We start from the raw sequence: 17,929 nt of genomic DNA, 5'->3' as shown, positions 1-17,929 counted from the left end.
CTCGCCCCCGGAAATTGGCGGGTCATTCCCCTCATCCCCAGACTCTGCTTCCTCCTCGGAAGACGCGTCAGTGGGATTAAGGTGGTCCTCGAAGTATTCCTTCCACCGCCTGACAATTTTCTCAGTCGACGTCAGCAGCGCTCCGCCAGCACTATACACAGTGCAGGTAGAGCACCGCTTTCCCCTCCTGAGACGCCTGACGGTTTGCCAGAATCTCTTCGAGGCAGTCCAAAAGTCTTTTTCCATGGCCTCTCCGAACTCCTCCCACACCCGAGTTTTTGCTTCAGCCACTGCCCGAGCCGCATTCCGCTTGACCTGTCGATACCACAGGCTAACCAAGCCCGATAGGACTCCTTCTTCAGCCTGGTGGCTCCCTTCACCTCTGGTGTCCACCATTTGGTTCGGGGATTACCACCACGGCAGGCACCAACCACCTTGCGGCCGCAGCTCAATGCAGCAGCTTCGGCAATGGAGACGCTGAACATGGGCCATTCGGACTCAATGTTCCCCGCCTCCCTCGGAATGCTGTTGAAGCTCTGCCGGAGGTGTGCGTTGAAGATCTCGCGGACTGGGGCCTCTGCTAGTCGTTCCCAGCACACCCTCACTACGCGTTTAGGTGCACCAGGTCTGTCCAGCGTCCTCCCCCGCCACCTGATCCAACTCACCACCAGGTGGTGATCAGTTGACAGCTCAGCCCCTCTCTTTACCCGAGTGTCCAGAACATATGGTCGCAGGTCTGGTGATACGATTACAAAATCAATCATCGACCTACGGCCTAGAGCGTCCTGGTGCCACGTGCACTTATGGACACTCTTATGTTCGAACAAGGTGTTCGTTATGGCCAAACTGTGATTAGCACAGAAGTCCAAGTCTAAGAAGGCTGGGTACTCCGAACTGCCTCTCGGCGCATAAGCGCAGATGACAGTCAGGACCCGTTCCCCGACCCTAAGGCGCAGGGAACAAACCCTCTCGTCCACCGGGAAAGACCACAACGTACCGGCAGCAAGCCGAGGGGATATTAGAATACCCACCCCAGCCCGCCGCCTCTCACCAGGGGCAACTCCAGACTGAGGCAGAGTCCAGCCCCTCTCCAGGAGACTGGTTCCAGAGCCAAAGCCATGCGTAGAGGTGAGCCCGACTATATCTAGCCGGTATCTCTCAACCTCACGCACCAACTCAGGCTCCTTCCCCACCAGAGAGGTGACATTCCATGTCCCTGTTGCCAGTATTGGCAGCCGGGGGTCAGTCCGCCAGGGCCTCCGCTCCTGGCCGCCACCCGGCACACAATGCACCCGACCCCTATGGCGCCTCCTGAGGGTGGTGGACTAAGGCCCAGCCACCAGACACTTGCCCTCGGGCACCCTCCCCGGGCCTGGCTCCAGGGCGGGGCCCCGGTAACCCTATCCCGGGCAGGGTAAACCGTTCCCTCGATGTTCTTTTCATAAGGGTCTTCTGAATCGCTCTTTGTCTGGTCCCTCAAACAGGACCAATTTGCCATGGGAGACCCTACCAGGGGGCAAAAGCCCCCAGACAACATAGCCCCTGGGATCCCTGGGACACACAAACCCCTGCACCACGATAAGGTTGCGATTAACGGAGGAGCTTAGCTTACCACAAAGCGGAAAAGTTATGACAAATCAGACTATAAGGCAAAAAGAAAGAGCAGCTTTATGGTTTCATGGACAAAAGAATTTCTGTGGCTGCAACATGACGAGCTAAATAACCAGGGCTGCACATAAGTGGTCCGCAGGTGCGCATTCGCTGTCAAAATAAAAAACGCGAACAAGATAAGAAGTTGCAGTGCGTGTTTGCGTACATACGATTTTCAGGAGGAGGACAGACATTTGTTTAGAACTCTTAAAGATGTCGAAGAAGCTCCTTTAAGCAATTACTGTGATGTTCCTCCACCTCCAAAGAAATGTCAGAAGGAGTCCGAACCAGTGTTGCCAACTCCTCAGTAAGGAAAATCGCTATTGGCTGTCCTAAAAGTCACTAGAAGTTGCTAAATGACGTCATCACCTAATTTGCATAATTGGTCATGCTAATGTAATTGTAACCTACGTTGTTGGAGAGGGAAATAACATTGTGGAAGAGACATAAAGTGATTAAAAACCTCCTAAATGCATTTAGAGTTTATTTAGAACTAAAAATTACATTTCTTTTAGCAATTATTGTTTTTTTTAATGTCACAATTCCAACCCTGCTCCTTTAATCCGGGCTTGGACCGGCAAAAGTGACCCGAAATAGGCACTCTGGTGGGGTTACTTTGTGTGTGTGTGTGTTTATAAGCAGTTTTAAACCTTGTGATCCACAAAACAGCATAAGAGTAAAAGAAGAACTGACTGCGTTACAGCACCCGCAGCTTGTTGAGAGTAAAAGCGATATGTGCTTTCACGTCTTTTTTTAGCAACTTTTTTTTAGAAAAAACTCGCTAAATATAGCGACAAAGTTGCTAAGTTGGCAACACTGGTCCGAACCACAAAAGAAGCGCGTATTCTTGGAAAAGTGGTTGCAGGCAATGTTCCCTCTAAGCTGCGCACGTGTGCAATTGCACACTGCTGGCACGGTCTCTGCGCACAGAATCATGGTTGCTAGGCAACCTGAACAGCGCAACGAAGGGCTAGACCGTCCCATTTCACAAGCCTCTCACTTCCGCACTTCTCGTACTTATAGTACCTAACCCTACTGTGGGAAGAAACGGTAAAAACGGCGTTTTATAAGGAAAAAAAGCTCAAAAGCCTGTGAGCAAAAACAACCCTGCCCCCTCTCCCCCCCTGCCCCTTTCCTATTCGTCCAAAAGAGTACCATGTCGACCAATCAAAAAATGATATGGCAACGTGGCATCTAGTTGTTAAGAAACGGGGGGAAGTTTTAGGAGTGACGGCGTGCTTTGAGATGTGAGAGATTTGAGACATTTAGCGCAAATCTTGTGTAGTTAGTGTGTAGTGTAGTCAATAGTTTTGTTGTGTGTGTCAGAACAATGAGGCGACTGCTGAATGTTACAGGTGTTACAGCAGTGATACATCTCCTGTTGTCAAGCCTGCAGGTATCAGGCTGTTGTTCTCCTTCATCTCATAGTGGACAGAAATTATTTTTGGAGTGGCACAAATCATTTGAGTGGCATCAGATTTGATGCAGAACAGCTGATTGTTCTGTAAATAGTTTGAAATGTTTATTTAAAAAAAAACGCCTTGGCTGCATTTAAAAAAAAAATTAATGAATAAAAGCTGCAAAAACTTTGTTGTTTGCCAAACTGAGTAACTTTTTTGAAGAAGTAACTATATAATTAATTGCCCAACATTGGTCATTATTTACTGTATTATTGTGTTGGGATCAACAAGAAAAGATTTTTTGAATATCAACAAATTAAATCCATAATAAAAAAGAAATTTAAACCGGGTCAAGTTGAACTACAAACACCACCAAGTGTGGTTCAATTTCTTACTCTTAAAACCCCCAAATTACTTTTCAAAATATACAGAATGCTTTCTAAAACAGATGAATCAATATCACTTCCTATTGCAAAATGGGAAGCGGATTTATCAGTTAACTTAGACCAAAACTTCTGGTCTCAGATTTGCTTAAAAACCTTTCATCTAATCAGAAATCCCAGTCTTCAATTAATTCAATACAAAATACTACATAGAGTGCACTATACAGGTCATCGGATGTTCAAGATGGGCTTTACGTCTACCAACAACTGCTCACACTGCCAAACCAATTCACCGGACAATTATATCCATGCTCTTTGGTTCTGTCCACCAGTTCAGAAGTTTTGGCGTGAGATGTGTGAAGACTTATCAAAGTGTCTGAAATGTAACATTCCAACTTCCCCTTTAGTGTGTTTGTTGGGCAGCTTAGATAATGTCACTTCACAAAAGAATATAGCCCATATGGTTTTCACTGCCCTATGCATAGCCAAGAAAACAGTCCTCATGAACTGGAAAAATAATCTTAATTCTAACCAATATAGAAATTATCTATTAGATTACATTAGTCTTGATACAGCCTCTGCCACCACATCAGATCAATTGCTCTGGGCTCCTTTGATCAGCTCCATCACCTAGTGGGGGTGGGGGGTCATAGTTTGGTCACGCCTTCACTGTTGTGATTGGTGTGGGGGTAGGGACAGGCTTAGGGCGTCGGGGGGTTCCCCAGGAGTATCTTCCTTGGGGGGCTCAACCCGGGGTAGCGGTCATGGCCAATTAGGGGCTCTGTTGGCTCTTAGGTGACGGTTTCCTCGTGGCTGCGTGCAGCGGGGCTAGGGGAGGGTCTGTGCTGACGGACGTGGGTTACTGACTTGGTAGCCTGGCTGCACCTGGGTAGGTCCGGGATGGGCGTGAGGTTCTGGGGGCGCTCCGGCTCTGGCCTAGGGCCCTGGCCGGGCCTCGGGGGCTTGGGTCCTGGTTGGTGTATTGCCGGGGTTGTGGGCGGGTGGGTGTATGGGGGCCCAGCCCTGGCGCAGGGTGCCGCTGGTGCATCGAGCCACCTGGGGGGCTCTTCAACTGGTGGGGGAGGCTGTTACATTTTGCAGGAGGTCTCCTCTCTTCAGGAACTCACACTGCAGGAGGGGGAGATACAGGAGAGGTGGAGGAAGATCTCAGCCTGGGTGTCTATTGTCTTATGTAGTCTGGAAGATGAGTGGATGATGGGGTGGGTGCAGTTTTCTCTGTGGTGGGGTTGGGTGGACTGTCCCAGGCTCTGTGGGGCCGGGCGGCGCTGCTGCACTGGGCCCCGGTTCGCATGGGCCTGGGCCCCCTTACCCTGGCGGGTTGCGGAATATGGGGGTGCCTACTGGGGTCAGCGGGGGAGCTGGCGCCAGGGAGGGGTCACTTGCCCCTCCCTTCCTTCCCTCCCCATTCCCGCTCCACCACAACCACCCACACATGCAGGGCCTTGGGGTAAAGGTGTGTCACCAGGGTGTAGATGAGGTAACCCCCCCCCCCCTGTCCCCTTCTGGCTGCCTGTGCCTCAATTTTATCCCACAACTTAGACATTCACATTACTCACACTCTCATTACACATACATATATGATCTTGGGGGTGGGCACGCTACACGGAATCCAAATTACCATCAGGGTGTACACCTTACCCCTGGCGTCATTGCCCACCTCTCAATTTTAAATACACGTAGACACTGAGGGCTATCAGGAGGGGCTATGCGCTTACCTGCTGCTCTCTGGCAGGTAGCTCCATGCCCTCCTGGGTTTTAAATGCACCTTAGAACACACATACATCAACACTACAATGAGCGGGTGGAGGGAGGTTTGGAGTCTTCTCTCACCCCCGTTCTCTGCGGCCTGCTGGAGGGGGGGGTCTGGGAGGAGGAGTTGGCCGTCCGACTGGGGTCTGGAATGTGGGGCCTCCCTGCTGCTGCGGAGTCGGGGCGGTCTGCTTCTCCCCACCGCAGGAAAAAGGGTAACACCACCTGGGTCTGGGTGCAGTTCCCCCCTCCAGGGGCAAGGGTACCTAGACCCGGTTCGTAGAGTACACTTGCAGAGTGTGATTGTGTGTACAGTGTCTCTTTATGTCTGTCTCCACGTTGGGTGAGTGTGGAGTAAGTGCATATGAGAGCATGAGGGTGGGAATGGATGTTTGTATCTGTGTGTGCCTGTATATCTGTGTCTATATGTCGGTTTGGGTATCAGACGCCACCTCTCTGGGGACATCTCAGGCCCTCCAAGGTTTGGAGGCCTATCTCCCCCCACCACTTCCCCTGCCAGGGGCGGACTCCCTCAGACATCGGTGCGTTGGTGGTTCTTTGTGTCCGGGGATGGGCGTCCAGGTGCACACCGGCTCACTCCTTGGCGGCTGCTTATCGGGGCCTGGAGCCTGGGGCTCGCTCGGGCCACTTCGGAGGTGGGGTGTCCCCGGCCTCTCAGCCGGGGGCTCGGTCACTCAGGCACAGCTGGCTGCCAGCGGAGCTCACGGGCACATCACTGCTACCCGCCCTGGCTTCTGCTCCGCGGCTGCTGATTGACCCCTCATCTGGGACTCTCCTCAGCTCTTTCTGGGACAGTGGCGCGGCTGCCTCTCTGTTGGTCTTCCTTGGTCTCTTGTGTTCTGGGGACCTCTGGATGTCTGGAGTTTTGATCTCCTCCATACCTGCATCATGCCCTGGAGGACGGGGCAGTGGCTACCCACACCCTCTAGCAGATCATTACATGAAGGAACCTTTTAAAAAAAAACAAGCGCGTCCATGCTCACAGGTGTACACATGGGTGATCACACACACAAACTACACCCTTTTTGGCTCCTACCTCAAAGCACACTGTGTGCTGTCGATCTTACGTGCTGCACAATAATGTTTAATATTTAGTATTTACTGTCATATTCCCATATATCATTGTGATGTTGTTTATTGTATAGCTCTCATTTTCTTCTGCTTGTTTTCTTTTTTCTTTCTCAACAGGTGATCCAGGTGATCGATATATGTATTTTTCTTTTCTGCTTATTCTGTTGGTTTTTGGTTTTTGCCCTTCTCCCCCGTCCCTCTTCTCAGCTTTCCCTCTTTCTTTCCCCCAGTCAAGTCTGTCCCATATTCAGCAAGTGCAAATAAAATAAACAATAAAAGGTGAATCAAATGGACCATTACGGCAAAGCTGGGATGGTCAATTTGGTAAAGTAAATCCGTTGGGCATCTTTCTTCGCCTTTAGACAATAATTCTGATGGCAAAAGAGCCAAACGGGACAGTCAAAAAAAAAAAAAAAATGCATAGATGAAAAAATGGTGACACCTTACCTGTTTGACTCGTTTCCCCATCATAGGAGTAACAGAAGCCTTTTTGCTTTCTACTTTTTTTTCTTCCACTTCTCCAGTCGGTAAATGGTAAATGGCCTGTATTTATATAGCGCTTTACTAGTCACTAAGGACCCCAAAGCGCTTTACATATCCAGTCATCCACCCATTCACACACTGGTGATGGCAAGCTACATTGTAGCCACAGCCACCCTGGGGCGCACTGACAGAGGCGAGGCTGCCGGACACTGGCGCCACCGGGCCCTCTGACCACCACCAGTAGGCAACGGGTGAAGTGTCTTGCCCAAGGACACAACAACCGAGACTGTCCAAGCCGGGGCTCGAACCGGCAACCTTCCGATTACAAGGCGAACTCCCAACTCTTGAGCCACGATTGCCCCGATAAGACTGAAAAGTATAATTTTGAAATAAATAACATTTATTGGACCATAAAATGCTTAATGCTTCCTGTCTTTTGTTGAATTACAGTTGTTACTCAAACAATCTCCTTGATTTATCACATCAGAAATGTCATTCTCACCACTTGTAATGCAGTTCTGAAAAAACAAATTTAATAACACATAGTCACAACGACAGTAATAAAGACATTTTAGAGTAATTATGCACAAAAACCTGACAATTTCAAATGGGAATGAGAATATGCATTACATATTTGAGAAATATGTATGAATGACTTTCATTGTGAAAAAACCCACAAAATCTGTCCCGAACTTTTACTTCTCCTATTTAAACCTCACCTTCTTCCTTTGTTTCCCTACATCGCCATATTCTCGGAGAAGAGCATCATGTTTCTTTTGATATAACTGCCCAAAGTCATCTAGTCTAGTGAGACACCTTCGTGCAAAACGAATCCTTTTCAGGTCCCATTGACTTTTTTCCATGATCCCTTGCGTTCGATTGTCTTCAGTGTAGTTCTGAAAATGGTAATTACATCATTTACAGTTTGTCCCAATACAGCGTAATGTTTCTGTGGTGCGAATAAGGCTTGCCGTGCAGGTGCGTCCGCCCTCCCTGCACGGCACCGCAGACCACGCCCCACCACATACCCCCATCGCCCAATTGAGGCTGGGGAGCCATCCGGCCGAACCTATTCCCCCACCGCGAGTGGGAGAGGGAATCAGCCCAGACAGCTGGCGCCCCCAGGCCCCGGCCAAGCGACGGGGAGGTGCGAGTTCAGGTGGCCGCCCGCTGGTTCGGAAGTCGGACGCGTGGCAGGTGCACCCGGCGCGGCCGCCACAGTCGTGAACCCTAGCTCACAGGTGGCTGGGCAGAGGTGTGGCATGTACGGCGATCTCAAGCGTGGCGCACATTGTGACTATTTTTAACTAGGCGGGCATGATTTCGGCCACCCTCTGGGCCAGCTCCTCCATTCCCTGGCTCCGATACGGACGGGACCAAAGATCATAATTTAGAGCCATTTTATTGATTTCACATCACACCACAACACACCCAAACCCCTGAGTCCCCGTGTTTTTAACTAGGCGGGCGTGATTAAGGATGCCGTGCAGGTGCGTCCGCCCTCCCTGCACGGCACCGCAGACCACGCCCCACCACAGTTTCATTTACTGTGTTAACTTATTCTACCTGCTTCTTCAACTGCAACACATGATTGTACAGTTTACTGAGAAAGCTGTACACTGGGCCTTTCCCATGCCGCCCAAGGTCTCCTGAAGAAAAACAGAATTTTTAATCAATAAAGCACTTCAATAACTACATATAAGTGTTGATTCACCAAAGCAAGACATACCAAGCAGCATTCCTGACCACAAGGTAGCATGTGGTAGAAAGTACTTTGAAATACTTGAAATGAATGCTGGTGCATGGTACACATTCGGTGGTCCAGTCACATCAAGGGGGGCACTGGCAATTACTTCGGTAAAGTGCTGTTTAAGTGATGAATGACCTATATCTGTCTGAAATAAAAAGTTAAATATCATCTAAGTACAACCATTTTATTACTAAAGAAGATCTTTGTGTTAAAAACACACAAATGTACTACAAAATGATGTTATTGGTGTCACACAATATCATGAACACAATTAATATCTCAACCATTGACATCCAACAAGCAGAATTTTAAAATTACCTTATAGTCCTCTGGAATGATGTCTGTGTCTTCAGCATCCACATTCCCCGTCTGATCGATCAGCATTTTGAGGTTCCGTAGGTGTGTTTTCACATCTGGTCCACTGCATGGACTTTTGAAAACAACTGTTGCACATATAATGATGCCATCCATTTCTTTCAAGTTTGATGAACAGGCCAGTATACGTGCATGCCAAATCTGTAGTGTTTCTGTAGTGTATAGCGAAAAAAAGCATATAAACAATAAACATACATACTAAACACAAAGTTTAATCATTAGCAAAAACAACACTTAAAAAAGAAAATAATAAAAAATAAACACAAATTAATAGAGAGGAAATATCAATTCAACAATCAACTACAAGGGCAAGAACACTAACACCACATAAATACTAAAATCAGAAAAATAGCACTCGTACTCACAGACTGTAGCACACATACCTCTTTTTGCAAAGATCCTTTGCGTTTTTCACGATGCGACTTAAACACCGGTGGAGAATGGGTATGTTGAAGTTGTCTGTGTCTAACTGTCCTTTGATAACCTGGAAGTATCGCTCCAAAAGGTCTTCCAAACTTGCTCTGCAGAATGTAATAGCAATGGACTGGAGAAGCACAAGTGAGCCCTCGCATATGATCATTACTGGCCTTTTGTTTGCCCTGCTTCCATTCATGTAAGCTCTGTTTGAAATGCTTGAAGAAAATATGTAACAGAAGCAGTGGTATGGTCACGCGTTACATATGTTGCTGTTGGTAGAGGTGATGATCCCTTGAAGGGACTTCTCACTATAACTTCATACACATAGTACGGAGTAGCAGAAGCATTATCTTTAGAGATAATGCTTCCTGTTACATCAAAATATACTATATTGTTTTTGCACCGCTGGGAAAACACTAAAAGGGGCTTTTTTGGACCACAGCATTATCCCTTTTGGATACAGGAGCACTCTCTGAAGGACTTCATTTGGAAGTCCTTGCTGTCTGTCTACTAACATTTGCAGACTGACCATCTCATTTAAATGAGGTCTCTGTTTTTTATTTTCTGTGGAACCAGGCAATATTTTTCAAGACATCTTTAGATGGTGCCTCATCCTGACACCCAGCTTGGAAAACTTGTTCTGGTATTTGATTTAGAGAATCCAGCTAAAGACTTTTGTTTCAAGTTTTTCCGCTAATACATCTCTGGACTGTCCACGCACAGGTCTTGTTTTAATTTCCTTTGTGTTGTGGCACACCTCACCTCCTTTGATAAGCACATCAGCCTTCAGGGTTTTTTCGTCTTTGCCCTCCACTTTCACAGTCACTGGACAATCCTTAAAACGGCAGTATGCCGCACATGAGAATTCAGCCGTCTTAGACCTTGACTGACTGGTGTTGATGGTATGCCTCTTAAATCCACAACTGCAAAATGGGTGTACTGACTTAATGCCAGTGGCTACCACATTAGTCCACTGCATACCTTTGAAAAGCCTCCCTTTCTGTGTGTTTGGGTTTTTTTTATTTTTTTTTTTTATTTATTTATTTTTTTTAGGTCTTGCCAGTCTTTCTGGTCAATGGAAAAAAATGGCTGCTGTGGTAAAGAGCTTTTGTAGCATTACTACTGTCACTTTTGTTGGGTGAATTTGTACTACACTCCTGTAACACAAAAAAAAATGTGATTAATAATAGGTGATGTAATTTTATGAAAGCAACATAATCAATAGTTATTATTTTATCTGAAAAATACTTTACCTTTTCGAGGGATGAAGACGATCGTGATGGAGACACATCAGTTTGTGGCTGTTTCGATTCAGGAGAAACATTTTGGACAATGCCATTATCATCACTGCCCTCCGTCACAGCGACGCGCCGAAGGATGTCCAAATTCGTAGACTCCTCCGAATGCAGCCGACAAATGCGTCCTCCTTTTCCCCGAATTTGAAGGATGGGTCGGGTGTGTCCTTCGTGGTCCACCATATCCCAGAATTCATAGCGCGGCCCAGCCAAACTCCAGTTTCCAATAATGGTGGCCACTACTAAGTTTTAAAATTACTCTTACTAATCTTTCTGGGTCACAAAATAAACTTTTAACATATTTTCAGGCAAGAAAGTAGCTGTGTAAACATCAAATATCTGCTCGGTTTATCAAGATATCGAATATTTGTAAAAGTGCTTCGACGTTTTCGGAGCATCTGTTACCCACCAGCCCGATAGCAAGCTGGGAGCTCGAGGGTCACTGAAGCCGCTGAGAACGGCACAACTCCTGGCACATCATTTTCAGATCACCGCAGAGTTTCGCTACTCAGGTTAAACGTAATATATAATGAATGAATGAATGAATGCTTTATTGGCCATATGCAGGTTGCCCCGCAGAGTAACCCCCCCCCCCCCCCCCCCCCGACTTACACACACAACATAGACATCACATGGGAATACAGGTCGGAGATCGGCAGCGTTACAGAAAAACACTGAAAAAGTACACAACAATGGGAAAGTAGAAGAGGAATAAAAGAGACCTCTACTCATGCTGGCACCTATGGGAGGACAGCATGAGAACAGGAAACAAAAAAACTCCTCTGCACAGAGAGCACATAAATGTCCACAGTACAACATTGGGGCACGTGATCAGCCACAGGGTTGGGTAGGGGGTGAGGAGTAATCCGAAGGAAACACAGCAGTCATCCTGCACAGCGCTACCATTCCAGTGCGGCACACAGACCCGCCGTCTTCCCCCACAGGAAACAAGCATCAAAGGCGTTTGGAAAGGGAGGGGGATGAGTGCGTGCTTATCAGTGTAAGTGTGTGCGTGTCCAGAGTTCAGCTGAGATAGTGTCCTCCGCCCTGCCAGGCTAAGTAAACAGTCTGCTAGCCAACCCAGGTGGCCTTGCATGGGATGGGGAGAATAGTCATCACACAGTCGTTATCAGGGAGTGTTTGTTCGGCTCCAGCCTTGGATCTGCAGCTGGCGCCGTGGTGTCCGCATGTTGATGTCGTTGAATTTTTCTTTTATGCCAGCAGCTCAGGAGAATTTCAAAGCTGTTCTTTAACACTCCGACACTGGTCTCTCAATCTCCCGTTGGAGAACCGCGAGCCTCCCCATGATGGTATCAAACTTCTGTTCCATGGTGTTGTCATTCTTTTGATTCTGAGACCCCACAACTGCAGTGATCCGTTCTGCGATGTGATCCAACTTTTGCTCAAGGGTCTCATTTTGAGCAGGCCTCTCTTTGATGTATCCCAATATACGCTCAATGGTGTTATGTTGAGTCTAAGTGACTTCATATAAGTCACTTAGACAACCTAAAAATGTTATTGTTGGGCTTTTTTCAGTGTTTTATTTGTTCGTGAGTAAATCAGTTTGACTGAGATTAAAGTTATTAGATTAGATTAGATAAAATAAAACTTTAATCCCCGGGTGGGTTCCTCCGGGATTTTCACACAGCTGAATAAGCATCAAGCAGAAAACTGATTTAGAATTTACGCCAGTGTCCTGTTATATTTTAGATAGCAAGGAGCAGACGGTCGAGTTTATTAAACTCCACCGAGTGTCACAGTCTGGTGAGGGCAGAATGTAGGGGTTGACAAACGGACCCAAAACGCAGACTCCAAGGAACAGGGAACAGAACTTGAAATGTTAACAAAAAGCGAGCCGTTTAATATGGCTGGTAAAAAAGGTACAAACAAAGGGCAAGGCAAACTGAAGCAAAATGAACACAAACCTACACTGGGAAATCTAAACAAGCAATGAGAAAAACCTAGACATGAAACTTGGAAACATGACATGGAAACCTTGGTGTGGACAACAGACGACCTGACAATGACACACTGAAAACAGAGGACTTAAATACACAGGAGGTGATTAGGGGAAGTGGGAACACATGGAGGAACAGCTGACTGACATGAGCCTAATGACAGGACAAGGGAAGTGAAACTAAATACAATGAACAAACACACGACTCCTTCAAAATAAAACAGGAAACATGGGACAGACATGATAATACAAACTTGATAACATAATACACGCAGCATGAAACACAAAGGGTGAGGGAAACTTAAATACAGGGAAAGAAAACACAAGGAGTCTAATAACCAAATGAACTTCACTAATCTAATGAACTTAAACATAAACAACATCCAAATAAACTAAAACTTAAAACGCTGGGTTAACAAACCCAGGAACATGATACTGAGACAGCGGTGACGCTAATCAGAAGGCTAGACCGTCCCATTTCCCCAGCCGTTTACTTACGGCCTACCTGACCTTCTGAGGACCCGGCCCACGTAGACCGCGAAGGCCGGGTCCTCAGGAGGATGCAGCCCATGAATTTGGACACAACTGTCTTCTGCAGTGTGGACATAATGCAAGTAAAACACTTCCACACACACACACACAAATATAGATGGTAAATGGACTGATTCTTATTTAGCGCTTTTCTACTCTCCCGGATTACTCAAAGCATGTATACAACATGCCTCATTCACACCAACTCATACATGCGCTTCTAAAGTCAAGTGCAAACTAATAAACATTCACACTCCGATGAGCACATCGAAGAGCAACTTGGTGTTAGTATCTTGCCCAAGGATATTTGGCATGCAGACTGGGGGAGCCAGGAATCGAACCACCAACCTTTCAATAAGTAGTTGATCTGCTCTACCACACTGTAAAAAATGTTTGTGACATTAACAGTAAAATTGTGTAAAATCTTGACATCAAAAATGTGTAAATAGAAAAACAAAAAAGCAATGTTTAATTTACATCAACATCTTGTAAATAATACATATATACCTGTAAAGTGTTAATTTTACAGTAGGAATATGTTTTAAATATCAAATGTCCTTGTTGAATTTACAGTTTACTGTTTTATAAACACTGAAATTAATGGTAATTTAAAATTGAACACGTACAACTGAAACTGTAACAAAATAATGTTAAAATTACATTTTATTTTTTTTTTAATTCAGAAAGTATTTGTATTACATTTTACAAATTCATTCAAACTCATTTACAACGTTGGTCACATACAGACCACTTTAAGTGGACTAGACCAGTACAATTTCTGTCAGTGTAAAGAAGTTATCAGAGATATCTTTGTATGACAGTACAATTTCAACAGTACTTGTCAGTTTTTCTACATTTTAAAGACAAACTGCTGTAGTAAATAAAGGAAATCCTTCAGCATAAGTCTTTAGTCTTAAATTGTAATAAATAAATGTTAAAAATGACCTAAAAGTTATGACAGCCCACTGGCCAGACTGTCATGTAATTATAAAATAGAAAGGTTTCAGTTTTGTTGATTCATGTCCTGTTTTTTTACTTACTTTACTTAATTACTTTGGTGTAGTATGAATGGTTATGGTGGAGGTCTTTTTCAGTGGGAGAAAAATCCAAAACTTGTTAAAATCCAAAGCTGGCCAGTGGGCCAGACTAGAGTCTGTGCTAGGCTGATTATCTTCCAAATAGACAGCTGGTCATCTCCTCCATGTTAGTCATTTCTTTACTTTTGCACCACGTTCAATCAATTTTAGCCAGATTTAGTAAAAGTTAAAGTAATCATTTGCTCAAATGTTTATTTTTTTAATGCCCAAAGTGTGTTAGTATTTGAAACTACACGAGCTCTACCTTGGCAAATCACTGAGCGTGAGAGTTTCTGTTCTTTGATTGGACTACTTAAATTATTGCGGGAGTAGCACGCTTGGCGGCTCGTGCCATTACGCGCTCAGTCTGCGAGCAGAGTGGTGGAGATGTGTATACGTTCAGATATTCAGCTATTTTAACACGAGCAAAAGTTTTGGTAAGCTAACATTGCATTTTCTGTTTTCTTTAAATACATGAGAGTATGTTTTCCAGTAATAGTATTCATGGCGTCTGACCGAGCGATAGGCTAGTCCTATTTTTTCCTTGCTGTTTTCAAGCAGTGCTTATTGAAAGGTCATAGGAGGTTAGTAACCTAAAACAAATGTGCTGTCGACAGCTACAATGATTTTGTGCTCTTTCTGCAACAAAACGCTGAAGACGTTGAGGGGTTATGTGCTGCATTGTAGAGTTCACAGGAACGACCCCCATCATTTTTTCAAATGCGTCGGTAATGAATGCAGGCGTACATTTTATGCTTACGTGGCCTTTAAAGCCAGTTTCTATTGGGTTCACAATGTACCTGCACCCCCTATTGCTGGTAGCGCCATTTTTACAGACTTAAAATGTGCCACTACACTCTGTGAGCGCCAATTTCACACAGTGAAAGAACTTATATCCCACTTAAAACAGCATATAGTGGAGGGGCGACCTGTGGCATGTCCAGTAACTGGTGGAAAAGTATGTTCTCTGTGAAACCATCATTTACTGCGCATATGTCCAGAAAACATAGAGAATGCTCTGTTGAAAGCATAAGCAACATAAAGCAGTCTTCTGCTGTATTTGCAGGTGAAGATGCTCCCCAGAGCTTAAATGAGGCAACAACAAATGAAGGCACCGAACTGCCACATAATTTCAGTGAGGCCTTCCTTAGGAATGTGTGTTTGCTTTACCTAAAACTGCAAGGGCACCTCCTTCTTCCAGCTTCAACAATACAGACAATTGTTGAAGAGATGCAAATGACTTGTGCCCAACAGATGACACTATTGTTAAAATCTGATTGTATTAAGGAGTCAGATCTGTTTTCTACCTGTCATAAGGGCCCACTGAGAACAACATACACAAGAACTCAGACATTCAAAAAGATATTCAAATACGTAGAACCTGAAAAATTAACATTAGGAAATGATGAAAATATGACACCACGGTTTGCCTACTATATACCAGTGAAACAAACACTAAGCAGCTTATTAGAATCAGAATTATGGAAGAATTCACTGTCACAGCAGTCTTGTGAAACTGACTCTGAGGCTTTTGGAGACATAAGTGATGGACAAAGCTTTAAGTCCAAGTTTTTCATTGAAAATCCAGGATGCCTGAAGCTAATTCTGTACCAGGATGCATTTGAAATCGTTAATCCTCTTGGCTCCGCTAAGAGAAAACAGAAACTGGTTGCAGTCTCTGTCAGTGGCAAATTTGCCTGCTCATCTGCGGTCCAATACTGATCACATGTCCCTTGTCTTACTATGTGGAGAGAATGACCTTAAAAAATTTGGAAAATGGTATAATTTCTGGTGATGAAATAGTCAAAGCAGCTTTGTACAGCATTGCTGGTGATAATTTGGGTTCACACAACATTGGGTTTACTGAGGACTTCAGTCGCTCTGAAACTCACTTCATGTGATTTCACAGTATCTGCAAAAGTATTCAGAGTAATGATCCAAAAGGGATAAAGGTAAACTCTGTTTTTAATACCTTGAAATCTTTTCATGTTTGCCAACCTGGTTTACCACCTTGTTTACGCCCTGACATCTTTAGCCTATGATAGTGCACTGTACTTGAAGTATTTTATTAAGACAAAGAAATGGTTTACATGTGCACTTTTGAACCGGCGCATTAAACAGTTCAAGTACAAAGGAGCTGATGCGCTAACAAAGCCGTGTGCTATCAACCCAGATTTAACCAAGCTTTCAGGTCAAGCCATTCAGAACTGGAATTTCTTAAGGTTGCTACCTGTTATAATTGGTGATAGAGTCCAAAATCCAAAGGATGATGTATGGCAGCTAATGCTCCAGCTTAAAGACATAGTTGAAATGATTTGTGCACAAAACATGTCACTGTCACAGGTGGCCTATCTTGACATTATAATCCATGAATATTTGGATTCAAGAAAGCGTTTATTTCCAGAGAGTGTACTAAAACCTAAACACCATTTCCTCCGTCACTATCCTGCACTTATTTTGAAATTTTGCCACTTGATTAGGTTATGGACTATGCGTTTTGAAAGTAAACATAGTTACTTCAAAAGATGTGCCAGGAGTTTGAAAAACTTTAAAAACATGCCAAACCTTATCTGAAAGACATCAGATGTTTCAGGCATATCTTTCAGCTGGGCCAGGATACAGTCAGTTTCTGCAAGTGAAAGACAGTTGCACCTTCTAATCCTTTAATTGTCCCACAAGGGGAAATTTGGTTGTAACAGCAGCCAAAAAGACACATATACAACAAACAGTACACAGGACACAACAGAAACATACACAATCTTTCTTACATATTTACATTAAGGACAATAGTTACTATATACAGAGTACTATACAGTTATTAAATAAAATAAAGATAACTACAGATAAGAGGCAAACCAGGTTGTAGTGCGAATCGGTTAATTAACTTATTGCAGTTACAGCATTGATGTAAACATCTGTTTGTTGGGAGCAGTTCTGATTGTAGAGTCTGACAGCTGCAGGGAGGAAGGACCTGCAGAAACGCTCCTTCATGCATCGAGGATGCAGCAGTCTGTCACTGAAGCAGCTCTGCAGTTCAGCAACATTTACATGCATGGGGTGGGAGACTCTGTCCATCAGAGATGTTACTTTGGCCAGAGTCCTTCTGTCTCCCACTGATAGGTTTGTAGCTTGAACCAATTCGCTGGAACGTTGAAGACAATTTAATTACACAGCAAAGCAAGACACGAAGTAGGCAAAGTTCTTCATGTTTCTCGTGCACGGGAGAGAACCGGACAAACGCCGTTCCTTCGCTTGACCCCAGTCGCTCTTGTCCGCTCCCCCGTAACACTGCTCTTTTATTGAGGTTACATGAATATGCATAGGTTCATTAACATATGACGTCTACATACAAACAAACTGTGCGTTGTGTGTGTGTGTGTGTGTGTGTGTGTGTGTGTGTGTGTGTGTTTCAGAGGTGAGGAGGTTCACTCGAGGAGACAGAGTTCCTGACCAGACTGGCTCCTCCCCTTCAGCTCACCTGTCTGCACCTCCACCCTGACTGAGCTCCACCTGCTTCGTTGTGACTTCATCTGTTCTACGTGTTCGTACAAATAAAACTTTATTGTTCCTCCTCCTGTCACACGGTATCTCACCTTCACTGACACTAACGCTGGTGATCAGGGTCAGAGGTCACACGAAGCTCTCTGGGTTTAACCTCACACGAAAGGGGCGGAGCTGTCGTCATCACAAAGGGGCCTATAACAGATCATGTGACCCTTCTACAGGAAGTGATCCCTGTGAGTGGCGCCC

At 45.1% G+C, this 17,929-nt stretch overlaps 1 long non-coding RNA gene and 1 pseudogene across 1 annotated transcript in view; both read right to left on the bottom strand.

Annotated features, from left to right (window-relative positions):
* The window catches only part of LOC146510790 (uncharacterized), a 360,605-nt gene that overhangs the window by 318,032 nt on the left and 24,644 nt on the right, over positions 1-17,929 (bottom strand). The window lies entirely within an intron of this gene.
* Positions 9,265-10,299, bottom strand: LOC146510793 (uncharacterized; annotated as a pseudogene).

The sequence above is a fragment of the Neolamprologus multifasciatus genome, chromosome 9 (genome assembly GCF_963576455.1).
Source record: "Neolamprologus multifasciatus chromosome 9, fNeoMul1.2, whole genome shotgun sequence".
NCBI classification, from domain to species: domain Eukaryota; kingdom Metazoa; phylum Chordata; class Actinopteri; order Cichliformes; family Cichlidae; genus Neolamprologus; species Neolamprologus multifasciatus.
This window is presented reverse-complemented; position numbering and strand designations above follow the sequence as displayed.